A 21,360-nucleotide genomic window follows, 5' to 3' on the forward strand; every position below is an offset into this window, starting at 1 on the left:
ATGATATAACTAAATAGAAATATTTAGTTTGCTACACAAATTTCAGTGTATTTTTAATTTTAGTATACTAATCAACTGTATATAAAATATATTCAAATTTATTACTGCAAATGAAATCCTAACATATTTTAAATTGAAAGTAAATGCAAATTTGCCAGATTTTAAGATGATAAAATTTCAAGAACAAAAATGTATTAAAACCTCAGACTAATAATTTGAGAATTTAACAGTTTTTGACAACTTCAATAACATTCAGAAATAAAATGTTATGATCACCATATGGTAAAGCTTTTTCTGCATTTTCTATTAAATATAGTTCTCATATCCTTACTGTATTCTAAAATAAAATATTAAAATTAATAGAAACTGGTTTTTAATTTACCTTTGCATTAAATAAAGAAAATTTTTCTAGTTAAGGTTTCAAGAGGCTTACAATCTTTTCTTAGTTATATCAGTTTCTACTTATTAAACATTTGATCATCATAAATTAATTTTAGTCTCATTTTAACTGTTATAAATAACTGTAATTTAGAATCCAAATTAATAGCATCATGATGTAATAATTAAATCATCTGAAGAGGTTAACACCTTATTATTTTATTGAAACATCAATGAAAATGAATGAAAATTGATTATGTAGAGCATACGGTAACATAGATAATATAAATTGCATAGCACAGAAGGTACTGACTGCTGTGTGTACAGTATCTAAGAGCCAATAACTGTAGTTATGTATCTAAGTACTGATAACAGTGTTGTTTTATATATACTTATCTCTGAATTAATAATACTATAGTAACAATATTTTTAACAACTAATATTTTTTAAATTATAATGAAAATAAGAAAAAAAGTAATTTTTATTTTAAAAATTTATCGGTAACTATTTTCAAATTGATAACACTAGCAATGCTAATCTTATCAATTATGCCACACTGATAGACTATAGTTTCCAGAGCTTTGCATAAAGTATTAATGATGAAAAAATCTCTACCTTGTATACAAATAATGAATCTTAAATTGATTTAATAACAAAAAAACAGGGTGGAAATACTAGAAGGGAGGGAGGGGTTAAGATAAATTTTATAATTAATATCATTAATAATGGATTACTTAAAAGTTGTTCTCAATGTTGTCTGAAGCAAAAATTATTGTAGGAATACAACATAGATATTACTGATCAAGGGTAAAATCACATTATCAATTAATTTATAGTAGAAAAGTCACAAATACATACTCATCATCAGTGAATTCTATATTTATACTGTTTGTTAGAAGATCAAAAAATTGGATAAAATTGGATATAATAGGCCTACAACATGGTTAAATTTAGAAAAAAACTTAAAAAAAAATTCTAGAAAATACTTACATGCGGTTTAATTCTTTAACTTTTTCAAGGAATTCGTCATAAGATATAACAGCAAGTTCTTTTAATGTTTGAGTTCCTCGGCAAACATCATCTTTCAGTTCATTTAAATCAAATGAAGAGCTGGGATTCTGTCCCATAATTCTTTTATTCTAAACAAATATATTTTAATCATTGTATTAAAAAAATCATTATTCTTATTATCATATTCAATACAGTATAAAATATTTTAACAGATTTATATTTTAAGTATAGGATATCCAAAAAGTTACTGTGTTGTGGAAGGTTTAAAAAAAATTTTAATAAAAGTTGAAGTTTACATATCATATTACAATTTCTCTTAAAGAAAATACTAGAAATGCCCCAAAATCTGGAAGAATGCAATCTGGAGACCTAGCAGGCCAGACTCCACTGGAGATTATACAATCAGCAAAGAAAGCTTCCAAAAACTACAGTCCAAAAACCAGAACATCTGTGAGAAAACAGAAATGCCACCTATTGCAAAACTGAAACACCAGACATACAATTTACAGGTCTCTCATGCAATGCTATACATATAACTTTAATGTCATTACACAAATCTCTCATTGCACACTAACATTTTGGACACACTGTTTGATGTTTCTATGTTCCAATTAACAAAATATCCCCAACTAAGTATAATTAATTACAAATTGAATTCAGCACCTATTACTCAATGATCTCTTATTACAGAATCAATGATTTAATTAGGGAATGTGAATATTTTTTAAATGTTAATTTCAAGCATATTTTTAAAAAATACATCATAAATTTTTACATACTCTCTTTAACTACTATATCTTTTCATTTTATGCATTCATTTCTAGGATTTGTTATTTCAGAAATGTTATTTCAGGGTTAATGAGCTTCTACAAGTATGTTATTCATCAAATAGTCCATTAAAAATTTCATTACAAGGGTTGGTTGTCCTGAAAGTAATACGTGTTTGCCCATAATCACAAAACAAATTTACTTATTCAAATTTTTTATTTGCCATATTACATATCAATTTAGTCACTTTTCGATATAATCATCAATGCTGTTTAAGCACTTGTATCTTGTGACAAGTTTTTGAATGCTTGTCATTGTAGACCTCTGCTGCCAAGTGCTTTAACCACTGTGTGACATCATTTTTCAATTCATCAGCACTGGTAAAGCACTTTAATCCTAGAAACTCCTTCAATTTCTTAAAAAGGTGATAGTCACTGGGAGCCAAGTCTGGACAGTAGGCAGGATGGTGCAGAACATGCCATTTGAAGTGTCAAAACAGGTGTTGTTCTGCCAAGCCCTGTGAGGACATGCATCACCACATTCCACTGTTTGTTTTGAATGTCCTATGAAGCCTATCAAAATACCACCATACTGCTATAATGTGACAATGAATATCCTTTGGATGAATATTTTTGGCATTCAGAAACTGAATAACAACATGCACTTCATATGCCACAGAATTATCAATTTTTGCTGCCATTTTAACAATGCACAGCAACCATACAACTGATCGACACATAAGTTACTTTGAGTAAAGCATACACATATGTGATTGAGGATAGTAAACCTTGTCTGCTTGATATCTGTTGCTCTCAACACTATCTATGAACAAACAAGTATTACTTTCTGGATGACCTTTGTATTATGAGTTCTGATATTATTTTAAAATTTATACAAACTATGATTCTAAACATTAATATTAGAAACATACTATATATAAAGCAATCTGTTTTTGGTACTTATTTTAACAAAATATAGTTATCACTTTTGGAATTATAAAGTAATATTGCTTTAATTTCTGATTTTGTAACTAGAAGTAAAAATTGTCATTCTCAAACTATATCATTTGTAATCTTATCCTAATATTTATTAATAGTAGTTTGATTAACATTTGTTTTTTTTTTAATAATAATATCTCAGTAAACAGTTTTAATGATTTAAATAATCATGCAATATTGTAAGAGATTACAACATATAGAATTATTTATATTTCAATCTAATTTATTGATACATATAAATTGCTGACAATAAAGTAAAGATATTATTGTGCATATTTTCACCTAAATTTTTAGTACTTATAAATTTTTCAATAAACTGAGCTTATCCACTATACAAAATTGTGTAGTAAATGATGATATAACTAAATAGAAATATTTAGTTTGCTACACAAATTTCAGTGTATTTTTAATTTTAGTATACTAATCAACTGTATATAAAATATATTCAAATTTATTACTGCAAATGAAATCCTAACATATTTTAAATTGAAAGTAAATGCAAATTTGCCAGATTTTAAGATGATAAAATTTCAAGAACAAAAATGTATTAAAACCTCAGACTAATAATTTGAGAATTTAACAGTTTTTGACAACTTCAATAACATTCAGAAATAAAATGTTATGATCACCATATGGTAAAGCTTTTTCTGCATTTTCTATTAAATATAGTTCTCATATCCTTACTGTATTCTAAAATAAAATATTAAAATTAATAGAAACTGGTTTTTAATTTACCTTTGCATTAAATAAAGAAAATTTTTCTAGTTAAGGTTTCAAGAGGCTTACAATCTTTTCTTAGTTATATCAGTTTCTACTTATTAAACATTTGATCATCATAAATTAATTTTAGTCTCATTTTAACTGTTATAAATAACTGTAATTTAGAATCCAAATTAATAGCATCATGATGTAATAATTAAATCATCTGAAGAGGTTAACACCTTATTATTTTATTGAAACATCAATGAAAATGAATGAAAATTGATTATGTAGAGCATACGGTAACATAGATAATATAAATTGCATAGCACAGAAGGTACTGACTGCTGTGTGTACAGTATCTAAGAGCCAATAACTGTAGTTATGTATCTAAGTACTGATAACAGTGTTGTTTTATATATACTTATCTCTGAATTAATAATACTATAGTAACAATATTTTTAACAACTAATATTTTTTAAATTATAAATTAATTGTATTATCTTTAAAAATCTTAATGTAAATTTATGATTTCATAACAAAATTCTATCCAAACACAAATATCATTTTCATATCAACAATGGATGTAATGCATATCCAGATCATAAGTTGCCAGATTTCTACAATTGAATTAAAGGGCAATTAAAAAATTATTAATTAATTTTACCACTTTCCAACTTTTACTCTATCCCATCTCACTCCAGAAAAGTAAATTGAATGATTTTTTAGTTAATAACTAAACATTCTGTTTATAATTTTAAATTAAAAATTATAGCAATATTTTAAATTATAGAATTTAAAATATTTAATAGTAAACCTTAGCACTCTATGAGAAAGGATATGGATTTATATATAAGAATAGCATGTGCCAGTGTATAAATCTACCACTGTCATTACGAAATGGGCATTGAAAGATGAAAAAGGAAAATTATGTCTTTTCTCATTTTGTTAAAGGACAAGGACAGTTTAGGTAAAATAAAGGACAATCCTTTATTCCAAAAGCTAGCAGCCTTATCCAGTACTAACAGGTTTGTTGCTGTAAATGCATTACTTCCGTTATTTGAAAATATTACTCGACCAAAATAACCTGACCGAAGAGGGCCGCGGTGTTGTAGCCAAANAGGGTTTTCGATCGCCTGGATTTGTTCCTGGGTACCCAGAGCCCCTTAACTAGCGATCCGGCCTTAAATTCTCCACTAAGAATATGATTAAAGACTTATATCACATGCCAGCTATTTATATCATTTTCTTGATCTACATCTACGAAACCACACCTAGTATTATTGAAAGAAAAGTCCAATAATACTTCAGATTTAATTATAACTTTCTTTCCTCTGTGGTATATTATATCCCATAAGAGGTAAACGCCTATTAATTTCTTCACTCAACATAATTTCATACAAACTTTAATTACGAAGGTAACTTATAAAAGTTAAATTTTTAAAATATAATTGAATACACAGTGAAAATCTGAATAACAAATTACTAATGACCTTTTTATTTTTCTATCTTTTATCTTGGAACAGTATAGCCTTTGTATGCGAAAAAGTCACACAAATCATTAATTAATTAATTAATTAATAAGAATTTTTCGTGGGAGGTCTGTTTAGTCCTATCTATCCCTCACTAATCGACAATAGAACGTGACCCGCAGTGGGGTTAGAAACGATACTTCGAACCTTACTGCCTATGATTTATCATTAAACATAGGAAATCCTATCCCTAATAACCCATCGAGCAATTATTTAAGTTTAATTGAGATTAGATTTCCTCATTATCTGATCGTATTTGGGTGACAATCCACAAGTAAAAAGTTAAACGACGATTTATTTACCTCTTGTTTTCCTGTTATCCTCCCCACTGAGTCTCTAATGTGAAAAAAAAAATTGAGGCCAAGACGAAAATCCATAAATAATATCTTTCAGTTAGATTAACCTAATTCAATTTTCGTTTAATATACATCATTTCAATGAATAACGGTAGAAAAATTTATAGGTAAATTAATAAGAATTAATGACGCGAGAAGACGAGTGAAAGGAAAATTTATTCACCACAGATACGTTTAAATAATTGAGGAAATTGATTGATGATGAGATAAGTCAACGTAACACTTGGAAAATCTTCCTGGAAAACTTTCTAAAGAAAACTGGCCATTATTTAGATGTTCGAAAAACTCCACGTGACAGGACGTTAGCGAGGCGCAAACCCACGACCAATTATCTCTGTGTTTAGAGAATTTTTCGTTATCTTTGTATTATAAACGATAGTATTATCATCAAATTAGTGACTTTCAAACACTTTAAAATCAAAGTGTATTAGCATTACTGTGATCAGAGCTATTATATCCTCCACTAATGCAATTACTTTGTCTCAATTCAAAGTACAAATTTGACTTTAAAAAATTTAAGTTTCTTCCTATAAAATAAGCTTAAAGTTCGAATCAAAGATACCCTTCTTCTAAATCGATGAATTGTATTTGAATTCCTAAATAATCGCCATTAAATAAGACATCAATAAAAAGTTTTAGTGATTTGGTATAAAAAAAAGACCATCCTTTCATTCCGCTGAGAATTCGGAAATGGTACTTTCCCCATGATAAAATCATGGGGAAAGTACGAATGTTCTTTATTATTCTCTAAAGGAAACTGTAGAGAATAATAAGCCATTGGTGCAAGTCTATTGCAGGTACAGTACAGTACATTGAACTACAATATGATTAACACTTATGAATAATATAAACCTACCTTAAAAAAAGAATATAACTATTCTAATGATCCGTTATTTAAAATTTTCTCGATTTTTTACGTACTAATTACAGTTAATCTTCTTTTTATAGTTGTTATTATTATATAATACCATTCATTGCAATCAAACTCTTTATTATCAAAAAGTAATTTTGATAAATATATTTTTAAAGGACCTAATTTTAGAAAGTATTTTTAATAAAAACTAATAATTGTGATGCCAGCTAAGAATTTCGTATAGCATTAAATAATGTTTATATAGAACTACTGTATTTTTAAATTATACCACCTGATAATACATAAATAACAATTTTTTTTTTTTGAAAATTTTAAGTTTAAATTAAATTTTATGTGTATTTTAATTAATTAATATCTCTTGTTTCTGTATAGATTTATTAATGGGATGATTCCAGCATATTTAAACTATATATGAGACTATAATTAATCTCAAATCTGACCCTGTCAACATGGGATCAGATAAACGAATCCTGATCCCTATTGTTTATAGGAGTTTGGGTTTAAACTCACCTTGGGAGGATGCGGATTAGAGTCCGATTAGACTGAGAAATTTCGTGGGCTCATCAATTTTGCAGTGAAATGATAAGGCAAAGAACTTTATTGGAATGCATCAGGGGCCATTTTCTGGCCACTGTCTCTGGTCTCTCATCTCTCGCAAGCCAGTCGTTGATTGGCTAATCCAAATGATTAGCCAATCAGCGACCGGCTTGCGAGAGACGAGAGACCAGAGACAGTGACCAGAATATGGCCCCTGAGACAGTGATCAGAATATGGCCTCAGCATGCATTAAGATTTGCTTTTATATATCCATGATGATCAACCATATCCACTATAGGAATAACTGAATTGAAGAACAGAGCCTGATGTATTCGGGTCAATCTAATACACGTTTTCTATTTAGACTCGAATGCGGGTCTGTCCTGAGTGACAGACTTACGTCTTCACTGTCTCGGTCATCGAGTCATCTGACTATACGGACCTAGAAAGGAATATCTCGTATATTATAGAGACGACTACGGATATTAAAAGAAAAAAAAACTATATATTCTCAAAAATAAATATGATTATTGCTTTGAAATAATAATTTTTGGTTTTATTAGTATACTGCAACAAGATACACGGGCGATCCGCTAAAAGGAATGCATCCCGGTAGGTATTTTATGGAAAACTGGCCCCTATATAAGTGTTACTAACGTGAAGAAAACACGGAAAACTCCACGTGGCCAGCCCGTTGCTGAGAAGCGAACGCATAACTAACTACTACTGTTCGGTGGTTTTATCCACTCGGCCACTGATAAGTTAAATGCCTTTTAAATAAATATATTTATATTAATAAATCTTGATACAATTGTTTGTTTGATGACATAAGGCTAGTCAACACAAGGACACTTTGCCAAGGAAGTGCCTGCAGGGAATATTTTGTATTAATAAATAAATCAAATTCAAATTAGATGGTTTTTATGTTGTGAAAAACCATCTACTTTGAAAGAGCGATTATTTATTGTGACATTGTCACAATTCCAGGCTGCAATTTTTAATCATATTTTTAATTTAATTTAAAATATATGCTCTCCACCTCAAATTAGTACTGTAGTGTCTTGTCCCTGTACAGTACAGTACATTATACTTTTCCTTTAACAATAAAGTCGTGCTGGTCATCTAACACCTTTCAGGAAAAATTTCTGAATTGAAATAAGGATCTCGTCATTAGGGACAGAACATTCCACTATTTATTTTTCTTTCTTTGTGTGCACAAGGAGGACATTTTAATCAAGTATATCGTGGGTTCGGTCGGGTGGTGACGGATAGGACCGAACATATCCGGGACGGATTATCTCCTGAAAAATCCCTAAATTTTCGACCCGCCTGGATTTGTTCTCGGATCCCTCAAAGCGGTAAGATATCTTAATTGCTCGGTCATCCGGACGTCTGGTCTATTCCGTTATGCCTAATTTGGCACAAGGCAGGCAAGGCACTTGCCCGGGGCCCGTAATAGGTTCTAAACATGCCATTGTTTTATTAGTATTGCGAATTACTATATTATTAGCGCCATATTCAAGGGTTAATAATTAAGAATGACATTACCTACTGCTCCGACATATAACATCACTGAAAATTAGATAATGCTTGTATATGCGAATTAGATCTGTTCGATGAAGTTCAGAATAAAGCAGTGTTTGTTGAGAAAAATATAATGTTTATCGCTGCATAATTTTATTGTAGCCCCCAAAATACAATGCAAGATATTCAAATGTAAAAATAAAAATACTTCAATTTTAAATATTACAATTTCATTTATATTTGTAGTAATACAAAATTTGTAAAGGGGCCCGTAAATATTATTTTGCCTAGGGCCCGCCAAGGTCTAAATTAGGTCCTGCCGTTATGCACACATGATTTTATAATTTAGAGAAACTTTCTGCTTATTTCAATTAATATATCAATTTTGAATTTCCTATTTCGTGAAAGCGTCATTTTACATTTTTACTTTTCAGGCTGTTATATATAACAGAGGGAAAGTATGGCAATCGGTCAAAAAATGACTCCCCAGATTTTTACATTTTTAGACTCAGAGGACCTTAAAATATCTAGAAATGCAAAAACATTAGGGGGTTTTTCCTATATATGTGGATGTTAGTGTGCGTGGGGAAGGACACGATTTTGTTCACCCTATTTGAAGCTTAATAACTCCTGTGCTTTTTCTCGAAAATTTCTGAAATTTTTCAAGGAGTTTTCTTTATTAGAAGAATCGATGCTATTAAATTTTGGTGATTAAAAGTTGAAAAGGTGTGGAGATAAATGGTATCGTGTATATTTCCACTAGGGTTAAACTTAATGACGATATTACTCATTATTGGCATTTACAATTTTTCATAAAATCCATCCCTATTCTCAAAATTAAGCTTTTTGTCATTTTATAATAGCTAAAAATATTTTATTTAAAAAAAAAATATATATCATAACAGATGGCATCACCAAATGCTGCCGGGAGAGGGCAAGTTAATCAACTCGTTGCTGGATTTTCCAATAAGATAGCGATCAACGAGCTAGAATATACTATATAGAATGGCTTTAGCTACGCCATATTTAAAGAAATTTAAATACACGTCCATCATTTTCCTTTGTGTTGTGTAAAGGCAACGAGCTAGAATATTCTAACTCGTGTAAAATTGCGTAAAGGAAAGGAAAAGTTTTAATTTAATAGCATCAAAGCTCATTAATATTAAAGGAGTGAGGAAATAGAGGGATGTCATGTGTCATATCTCGAAACAGATAAGATGTTATTCGTTATTAAATCCTCAGTAACACTTACAATGTTTTTATAAAATTCATCACTATCCTCAAAATTAAGCTCTTTGCCATTTGGTAATAATTAAAAATATAAAAAGTTATAAGTAAAGGTTTCTTCTTCCAATAGTGAAACTAGTGGTACTTCACGTCTTTCTTAATTATCCGCAATTAACAGAGACCGAGATTAAAAACAATTCACTTTATTTCGCCTATTTAACAATGCATTTCGAATTGTTAATTTTCCCATCATTCTTCGGGCTCACGGCTTCGGTGCCTAAGGTTGTTGTCTACAACATAACGAATGTTAGTTTATGTTAATATACTTTTGTTATCCAGAATGATGAATATAGTGCACAATTTGTACATAGCTTAATGGTGTAATATTTAACTTATAAATCAGTCTCTCTAACTTACTGGCATGTTTTCTTTGTGTATTTTTGATGGGCAAATGCATTAGTTAGACATTACATAGACGTTACAATAAATGTCAGATCAAAGCTTAAGCATATACAGTATAATGAAAAAAATCCAGCAACGAGTTTCGTAACTTTTCCGAGTTTTATGTGATTTTATTTAAAAAATAACTTTTATATTATTAATCATACTATTAATAAATAAAATTGTGTGTGACGCCATCTGTTATGAAATTCTAATTTTAATTTGTGTTTAAAAACAAAGTTTTTATAACTCTTTTCGCCCTGCGGGCACTAAGAGGGCCTCTTTAAGCAAACCCATTATGGGTTCGGCCAGGCCCACAATGGAGCGGCAGGGTGATGAGGGACGGGACCCGACATATCCGAACGAACCACGCCCCGAAAAATTTCTGGGATTTTTCGACTAGTTTGGATTCGATCACGAGTCCCCAGAGCGGTAGTCTGCCACCTTGACAGCTCAGGCCATCTTCTAATTGTAATTATTACTGAATGGTAAAAGGTTAATTTTGATAGTAGTGATGAGTTTTATAAAACAATTGTAAATGCTGTTAATAACGAATAATCATCTTCATTACGTTAAGTCCGATCTCTCTCGAGATATGACACATGCCATCTCCTAACCCTCGATCAACCCACTAAAATTAGGTAGCTTGGTAGCTTGTATATAAGGGGCATTGACGGTTAATACCTTCATGCACCTTATATACAAGCTACCATACCATGCTAAATTTCTTATCCTCATCATGACCCCAACCTGAGAATTAACGAAGTTGCGGCCGAAGTTTTCATCTCTAAAACGTTAACGTCGAACATCGAGCGCCGCTATCTTGTACGCGGCTCTTGACGTTCACGTTTTAGAGATGAAAACTTCGGCCGCAACCTCGCTATTAAACGAAATAAGATGCCAAAACCCCATACACACACAATAGTATCTTAGTAGTATGGGAACTGCTAACACAGTATGTCAATATAAGGTCAGAAATATCAGCATTGTAGATTTAGAACGAACGGATATACAAGTTCTGATCAAAAAGTATCCAACCTTATTTTCTTTCTTTGCAGGTATTTGCAAGCTGGGGAGAAGACTATGTCATCATGTAACCTTGGATCCTACTGCATGTGTGTGAATTTTGGCTAGCCTATCCCACCTGCAGCCGCTGTCGGACAGCCATGATAGTTACATGTTTACGCTATTATCGTTGCATTCAGTGGCGCACTCAGTATTTAATTTTGGAAGAACCGAGTTCAACGGATAAAAAAATTTTTAATGCGAATTCAATAAAATTCCTACCTTAACGTAACTGCTGATTCATATATAGTATAGAAATAGGACACACGGCACAATATAAATAAAAAATTTTAATTAAGAAAAGATTTTTGGAAAAATTTCTAGTGTTTCTTTTTTTGGAGAGTGCCAAGTCCCCTTGGAACCCCTTCTGGCCTCATTAGCGATTAAGTGAAAATGGCGGAAGGTGACAGATCCTGACTTCATGAACATTGGTAATCAGAGATGAGACCCGAGTTTAGAAATATGACCCGAGACAAAAACATAAATCATCCCAGTGGAAAATCCATGGTTTCATGGCAGAAGGCACGGCGATAAAACAGCAATATGAAAGTTATGTAGACCTTTTTCGACCACCTCATGGACAAACTGTCAAAAAAATACTACTTGAATGTTTTACGTCACCTATGAGATACTGTTAGATGTAGATCACAGCTCTGGCAATCTGGTGACTGGTTCACCCATCACGACAATGCTCTGGTCCAGGGATCGTATCTCATCCAGACATTCCTTGAAAAACAGGTTCACAGCTTTCTTGCTCTTCAGACATGGCTCTGACTAACTTTTGATTCTTTGCATAGAATCTTGAGTTTGGGAAAGGAGAGAAATTTGAAGATGAAGAGATCAAGACTAACGCGGCAAAAGTGCCTGATGGAGGTTCCAATAAATGACTAAAATATGCTCCCAACAAATAGAAGCATCACTAAGACAAATGTGTGAACTCAAAGAGGATTATTCTTAAACCAATAGATACGTAGGTGTTTTTTTTTCCTGACCTCAGGTCAGATACTTTTTGAACAGACCTCGTATCAATACTTTTTCTGTTACGTACATGGAATTTTAGGCTAATACTATGTAATTTATGCTAATAGATTTTTCACTCTGACAATTTTTCCAAAAGCAGTTCTTAATGGCGCTTCATTTATGACTCAAATATGAACACACTTCACAATGAGTTAAATTTTCTTGTAATGTATAGAACTGAGGCCAATGATTTTTTCCTTTTTAGTTCTCCGTCTTGTAGGCACACAAGAGGGCCTTTTTAGTAAGCTCATTATGGGTTCGGCAAGCTTACAATACCGCTGTCAGTGGATGAGAAATTGGGCCTCAACATATCCAAGATAGACCATCCATAAAAACTTCAAGACAATTGTACGCCTGGATGCGATATCGGGATCCTCGGACAATAGGCTTACTCCTTACTTGTTAGTCATTTCTGCCACCCGAAGTCCGAAGAATAGTGGATAATGACACCACAAAACCCATGCTTCACTATTATCCATAAATTCGTGTAATTAAGGAGGTTTCGCTCCATTATTTCCAATATAAGTTTGATTATTTATAACAAAAATATGACGATTCATCGAATTCCGTGCCGCTGTTTTAATTTTTAGTTTTTTTGTGACAGGAAAAATGTCGGGACGATTTTAAGCTAAGTATTTTATGTAGACGGAATAGATTTGTAAGTTTTCTATTGCTCATTGAGAATATTTTACTATGAAAAAGGATTTGTTTTACTTCTTTTCGGCCTGTGGGCATTAAGAGGGAGTAAACCTTTTTACCAAGTTCATTACGAGTTTGGCCGAACCCATAATATGGCTGCCGGTTGGTGAGGAAAGGGACACAGCGTATTCGGACGGATCACCCCCGGTTTGTCTACCAGAGTTTCGGGGATTTAATTCCGGATTTCTCAGAGGGGTCACCCCTAACCTCTCGGCCATGAAAAAGGACGAAACAGACAAATTTCTTCCTTTCGGATCATTTTACACGTGTGACGTTTTCATATTTTATTCCATTCGCAGGCGATTAAGGCAAAACATTGTATGGATAATATGATGCTTTTTAGCCTTAACGATTCCATCTGACTATAAAACACTATTTTAAAAATGATACAGCCATAATATAGCGCGATTATTCATTTGTTTTATATTGAAAAAAAATACATTACTGACGTTTATTATATTGCGTTAAAAATTGATTTATCATACTGTTTTTTGGATAATTTTTAATAATAATTTGTCAATATGAGGATTATAAATTTTTAAAACAAAATTATATTTGCAAATTATTATTTTTTCTCCGTATTATCGATTAAAGGTATTTTAAAATATTTCAAAAATGACGTCAACAAAGTCTTGTTTATTTTCGATATCGGATGCGTGTTACGATTTTCCATTGTTTTTTGTGTATTGATTAGAGTAAAATTTTTAGATTTTTTTTTCACAAATGCATTGTAAAATAGGAGCCAAGATGCCATAAATCTTAAATATAATGTGATCATTAAAGCATTTTCTATGAGAAACGTGTGTATTATCTTTAGACTTACGAACGGAATGGGAAACAATTGTTTCCCATCCGCTCGTGCTATATTAATTGTGTGAATATTATATAACATTATATTTCCATTTATTATATAAATAACATCAATTTTCACAAAGGAATTAAATTTTTGGCGGTATAATTTTTAATATACAGTAATATCGATGCAATATGAGATCAGGTGACCAGTGACCGAGTGGATAAAACCACTGAACGCTGATAGCTAGTTGTGGGTTCGTGCCTCTCCAACGAGTTGGCCAGTGATGTTTTCAGGGTTTTCTTCACGTAATACCCAAATAGGGGTCAGTTTTCCATAGAGTCCTCTCGAGAGGCAGATAAAAATTGTATACAAATAAAACAAATCAATACGAGATCACATTACTTAAAATGAGATAATCACTCTGCATTTATATTTATTGATTTTAAAGCTTCATATAAGATTTAAAGATTATTCATAATACATATAAAAGTAAGTATTCTTAACAAAAACAGATGTAAATATTTTATTTATTGTTCAGAGAAAGACAAATGAATATATTATTCATTTCATTACATTAATATTAGAAGTCTCGTCTTATTTATAAATCGAGATAAATACATGTATAGAACAATAAATTTATTTAAGTTTTGTAAAAATACAGTAAAATTTACAACGTTAGGTAATTAATTTTAATACATAGTTCAACCTCGAATGGACACCTCTCAACAGAGGCCACTTTTTATGTCATGTTACTGACCATTGTTCAGAGGTTTGACTGTATTATTAATACAACACTGTAGATCAGTGTTTCTCAAAGGGGGCGATATCGTCCCCATGTGGGCGTTTTCCATGTTGAGGGGGCGATTAGTAACATTATATTAAAAATAATTACATATTTTATTCGTTATATCGTACAATAATTAAACAAATAACATTATACTAGTACATCACCAGTCTATTCAATGCAGTACGAATTTGGCGTTAGTCTTGGCCCTCGGCATCGGAATTTTGAAGTGAAGGGGGCGACGATTCGTTAGAGATTGAGAAACACTGCTGTAGATGATTCCGCTGAAGAGAGATTTGAGAAAGGTTCAATGTTCGGGCTTGGCGAAGAGGCAAAGGTACTGTACAATGTTAAGTCTATGTTCGATATATTGTTTTCTTATAGATTAATTATTGTTCTGTATACGGTAATTAGAAATTTTATAGGCAGAAAAATTAAAGTTCTAAATATAATCAAGTTTTAAGTAATTAACATTAAACGTGTTTTATTAAATCTAAGTTGAAAATATAATTTATTTCAACAGGATGTAAAGATCACATTTCAATATGCCTGTAAGTTTTTTTATTTTTGTAAACTCCTATGTCATATTTAAAGGCCTGCTAAAATGTAATATTAACATCCTGCTATATATTAATGAAATTTAATTTATATAGTAAATTACTGGTATTTGAAAAACAATATTCATATTTTTGTACTGTACATTAATGCAAAAACAGTTTTTAGATATTTAAAAATTTTATCCTTATAAAATTTGATATAGCTGTAAAAATAATACAAAGAATCGAGTAATTCTTATAAATGCAAGTTTTTAGAGTTTAGTTTAATGATCATAATTGTGGTATATAAGTTACATAGTCTACTATATATGTATAAGTGGTTCTATGGAGAAAAAACGCCCAACAAAATTGAAAACAGAAAAAACCCATTGTCACATATGCACACAAGGAAAATTACTCACACGAAAAATTATCCAAACCAAAAAAATGCCCACAGAAAATTACCCAAACAGGTAATTATTCACATAAAGAATGCCCACATAAAAGTTACCCACATCAAAAAACCTACACAGAAAAACACGCGAATATAGTAATTTTTCACGTAAAGTTGATGATAAATATCTATGGTACTTGAAATTACTCATTTATCATTAAAAGTTAGATAACCACTCATCTCCTACCTATTCCTTTCCATTTATGAGAAGGAATAGATATTACCTGTATTATAAATTGTTACCTATATATTAAATTGTTAATACCTTACGATTAAAATACTGTATTTCATATTCATATGTAACAATTTTTACCGTAATTTAATCGAATATAATTAAATAATTTTATTACGTTACAAGTATATTAGAGGAAAAGTTAGGTAATGTCTTGCACCTAAGAGAAACCTAAAATAATACAAATTTATACAAATAACAAAACTTCATTAATAAAATATAGGTTTAAAGTGTTTGAGCGGTAATACCCTACCAGATCAAGGTATTGCCGTCAATGATCAGGCGTTGGCACTCGTAATTTCACTTGAAGATTTACGTATAATAATAGTCACATTTATAATATTTGGAGTTTCCATATATCTAGTCTTTGTGTTACTAATTCCTACACATTATGCAGCTGAATCATATTTCATTATTACTGCCAAATTCCCCACAGGTGTACAACAGATTACATCCCAGAAAATATCGAAGAAATCATCTTTGATGTTTGCTACCTGTTCACATCGATCACACGCAATCCCATTTAGTTTCGATACCTAAGTGAGCGGAAAACCCTCTAAGCGTCATTACCCTACTTTCCTCTAATTAATTGTTACACAAAGGTAACCTGTATATGAAGAGAGCTTTAATGTTCGAGTATAAATGTCTGTAATGGAAATACTGTAAACAGTTTTTTCTTTATCAACAAACTTTATTTAGGAGAAGAAATAATAATAACAAAAAATAAATACTCTTAAGAAATAATTATTAAACGTCGGATCCCTATTAAATTTCTCCATTTCCATTAGTTCCGTGATGCCTTGATTCTATGGTATTATGGCGACAGAACTTTCACCTAGGTCTTTTACAACTACAAGGATTCAAAACATTGTTTTGTTTATGTTTTTTTTTGTTTTGTTTTTTCTTAAAGGAAAAATAGGCATGACCCACTAGTGTCTGAGTAGATAAAACCATTGAACACTGGTAGTTAGTTGATCGTGGGTTTGTGCCGGGCCAAAGGGCTACGTGGAGTTTTCCGGGTTTTCTTCACGTTTGTAACTTTCTAAATAGGGACCAGTTTCTCTAAAGACCCTATTAAGTTTAGTTTCTCTACGGCAGTTCTTTCCCTAGTTTCTTTCACTTTGTCTTGGGTGACAAAACCTTCGACAGATCGCCCACGGTATACAAATAAACCAAACCAAAATTAGGCAAACGAAAATTATTTTAAAAAAAATAAGATTCTAAATAAAAATATTATCATTTTTAACAGCTTTTTTTAATGCTGGTGAAGTAATTTTTAAGTAAAGACAGGATGATAATAGTCCATACATAATTTAATTTGAAATGCAAACTAGTATACATAGCTTTTTACAGTACAAGTACTTAATACTTGTACGGTATAATTTTTTATTAATGAAATAAATAAATGATAATAAATACAAGTACTTATTATCATTTATTTATTTCATTAATAAAAAATTAAAATAACAACATCTACCGTAAAATTATTAACATAACGTATTAAACTATTTTGTCTTTTTAAAATAAGTCGATTTCGTGGCTCATTTTACTTTATATTTTCGCAAATTCATTGTGGCATACCAAGTGACCACATAAAAGACTTCCTAACTAATAAAAGAAACCAACAATTATTTAATAATAAAAGATTTTACCCATAATGAGAGAGGAACTATGCACAGAGCAGACACATGAACTATTACAAATAATAAGTGACAACGAATGGCTACAATCTCCATCCCATGCACGAAGAGAGGTTCGCAGAATTTTCAATTTCTTTTAGAAATAAATGATTCGTTTACGTAAATAAGAGTATCGTTAACGTCATTTCTAGCATATTCATAATTTAGATTTTACTACTTTATTTTACTTCTGAATACGAGAATTTTTTGAGCGCGTATTTTTCTGTTTGGGCATTTTTCTGTGCGAACAATTCTCCTTGTGTACGTACATACATGACATTGAGATTTTTTTTAGTGCGGGTTTTTTACGTGCATTATTTTCTTAACCGTAAAATAGTGCACGTAAAAACATTATTATTAAATTGTATACGATATATAATTATGTTTTATAGTCTGTATTTGAACTAAAAGATATACAATGGATCCTGCCCATCAGTGGTCGAATGGATAAAACCACTGAACAGTGGTAGTTGGTCGCGGATTTGCGCTGGCCACGTGTTTTCCGGGTTAGGGTCAGTTTCCCGTAAAAGTCCTCCTGGGAGGCATCCCTCTCGGCAAATCGCCAATGTGTCACGTTGCCATAACCAAATAAACCAAACTTCAAATACTCTTATGCCATATTTGGCTCTTGAAAATTGTGTTATCCATTACAGTTGTATGAAAATTTTGTTTTGTTATAAAATATCAAATGCATTTGCAACAACAATGTAGGCCTATATAATGGATGCATTTTAAAAACATGTTTCTTAAAATATTTCAAATAAAAAAAAATTAATTTTAACATTGATAACTAAAGGCTTTTTATTATATAAACTCTTCCTCTGTGAGCACTCTGTGAGGGCTTTTTTAGCAAGCACATTATGGACGATTTTGGTCAGACCCACATTGGATGGATGGCGAGAGACAGTTTCTGACATATCAGGACGGATCACCCCAAAAAATTCTGGTGATTTTCGACCCATCCGTTTTAGATCCTGAAACCCTAAAGCAGTGAATTATCAATAACTTAAGGCTAGAAAAATGTAAATTAGAAAAGAATTATAAATATAAATAAATAATTATCAAGTCCTAACAGTTATATTATACATAAAAATTACACATACAACAATTAAAAATAGTTTTCCGCAGTGGCGCGTTACGGGCCGAAAGCGGGCCCCAAACCAACCTTTTTAAAGAAAATGTTTCCCCCAAAAATGTCTGAAATAAACGCTGAACGTAGGGCCCCGTAATTCAAATTTGCCTGAGCCCCCACGAAGCTATAACGCGTTACTGGTTTTCCTTTCGATCTGAATGATTTTTTAACGAAAAAAATTCATTAAAATTTAAACCATTTGACAAAATTAGTTTTCAAACGTGATTAATTTCGACGCCTTATCTTACAAAATGTTAAATTATAGTGAAACATAAATTACTACATGAAAATAACCCAGTGATAAAACCGAAAGATTAATTTCTTTTAAAATAATTAATTTTAAAAATGAGAATAAAAGTATCAAACTTAAGCGTTTGTTCATATAAGTTATCGATTGTAATTATTTCCTATATTAATAGTGTGAATGTAAAGTATTAATTAAGTAAACGATTGATGATGATAAAATACAGTAGAAAATTTATTACTGACGTTACAAATTGTTCTTACAATATAAATATGGCTCGAAGCCAGTAGGGTAACTATGACAGATATTAGAACGTGTGATCCACACTGTACCATTGTGGATTAGCCACTGGAGCTATGGATGAGGAGTAAACTCTTACTCGCATGTTTGTGAGTGCATTTGATTCAATTCTTTTTTCCCAATATTTACTTCTCTCTTAATTTATTTATTACACTTCAGATGTACGTTACATTTTTCTATGGTGTATTTGTTGTATTTTGTTGTATCACGGCGTAATCGAAAAGTCTCTCCGCAGCGAATCTTCTGAGTGATGAAAAGTCATTGCTTCATTCCTGGAAGCTCGTCCCGTTTTCCCCTCACTGCGGAGGGAATTTACGATTTCACTGTATTATAATTTTATACTGCATTACATTTTGTATGCTTATATTATGTTTCATGTTTCGGGAGGAAGGGCCCGGAATAGAAGAATTTTTCACATTCCTCCCTTCCATATCAAGCTATAATACTACTAAACTTCTTACTTTAATCATATACAATTTAAATATATATATATAGCTTAAATTCATTTAGCTTAAATTAAGACTTAAATAATTTATTTTTTCAAAGTATGTTCTCGCATGCGGGCACGAACTATAATTACTTCACTGTATTGTACACCATAATTCCAGATTCGTTGTATATCATTAATAAACATTTGTGCAAATATATGCAAAAACACTACACAAATAAATAAATAATATATATATTATATAATAAATAACAATAATATTGTATATATCCGTTGACAGATGTCATGAAAGAAACAAAACGAGGAGGAATAAATCATGAAATGTTAATAACGTCGAAGTAATCATTTGAAAGTCTAGCCTATATAAAAATGTATTATTCGTTTTAACGTCTTTTCGATATATGACATCAAATATATATAGAGAGCTAGATCTATATTTTTGATATGAAAATAATCAAAAACTGTAAGAAACTAATGTACTGTTTGACACTGTCATATCACAAAATATCTTTGTTTATAGTGATGATTATTTTGTACTTTTGTTATATTCAGGGACACCCAGAGGGGAAAAAAATGAAAAACATTGCCCAGAGCTCGAGGAAGAAGGGTCCCTATACATCAATAAATAAAAAACCAATATTTGAAAAATATTTACGAACTAAATGTATGTGTGTGTGTATATATAGTAGATAAACCAGTAAAATTTATTTCACACGTATTTATATTGGTTTCATTTACAGCAAAATCTGTATAAACCGAACTCTTAACAATAGGCAGGTTTCCATTTTATTCAGGTTCCGTTTTAGACAGGTTTCATTGTACAGTACTTCCTTTAATACATTAATCTAATTTGCTATAGGACCCTCCAATATGTATTTTGACCAGGCCAATACCTTCTGTTCGGCCTTGTTTTTTTTTCAGGAAACTAAATTTATTTCACTTTTTACATCTCTAAAATTTGTATTTTTTTAAAAATAAAGTTGTTGTTAGGCTATAAGATTAATTGTTTAGAAACAAAATACAATTTCATGAACAAATTCTATTCATTGCCAACTCGTTAATTGACATTTCTAAGTATACTGAGACTATTAGTTCTTCAAATAAAACTCGGTTATCGATTCTCTAGAAAAAGGAAACGTTAATCCGATTCGATAATTTCTTGTTTGTGTTGAAAATAGATTTCCGAAATGATATTTTCAATCGATTTTCTTTTTTATTTCTTAGTAATTTGACCGGACGTTGAATGCGAAACGAACAATTTATTATATTTTTAACAAAAATCAAATTTTATTAAGGCTGTCCTCGGATGAAGGTTAAAAACAAGGAAAAAAAACCAACGGACCGACATTCAAACATTGGATTTCCCAAAGGGTAGATAAGAACGATGAGCCGACACCCAAAAGGCCAATATTCGCGATACGCCGACATTTAATTATGTCAAATTTGATAAATATAAAACCATACAACTGTAATTTTTCGAAGGATGTAATTTTATTGAGTTTACAGCAATCCGAATTGAAAATATTTAATAGTATCGATTCATCATTGCGTTCATTTTCAACAACATCGACCCGTGTTAATTTCCTAAGTGCTTTCATATACACAAATGACACTTCCTGCAATTCA

Source organism: Centruroides sculpturatus, unplaced genomic scaffold (genome assembly GCF_000671375.1).
Source record: "Centruroides sculpturatus isolate CEXI.00-Female unplaced genomic scaffold, Cexi_2.0 scaffold1775, whole genome shotgun sequence".
NCBI lineage: Eukaryota > Metazoa > Arthropoda > Arachnida > Scorpiones > Buthidae > Centruroides > Centruroides sculpturatus.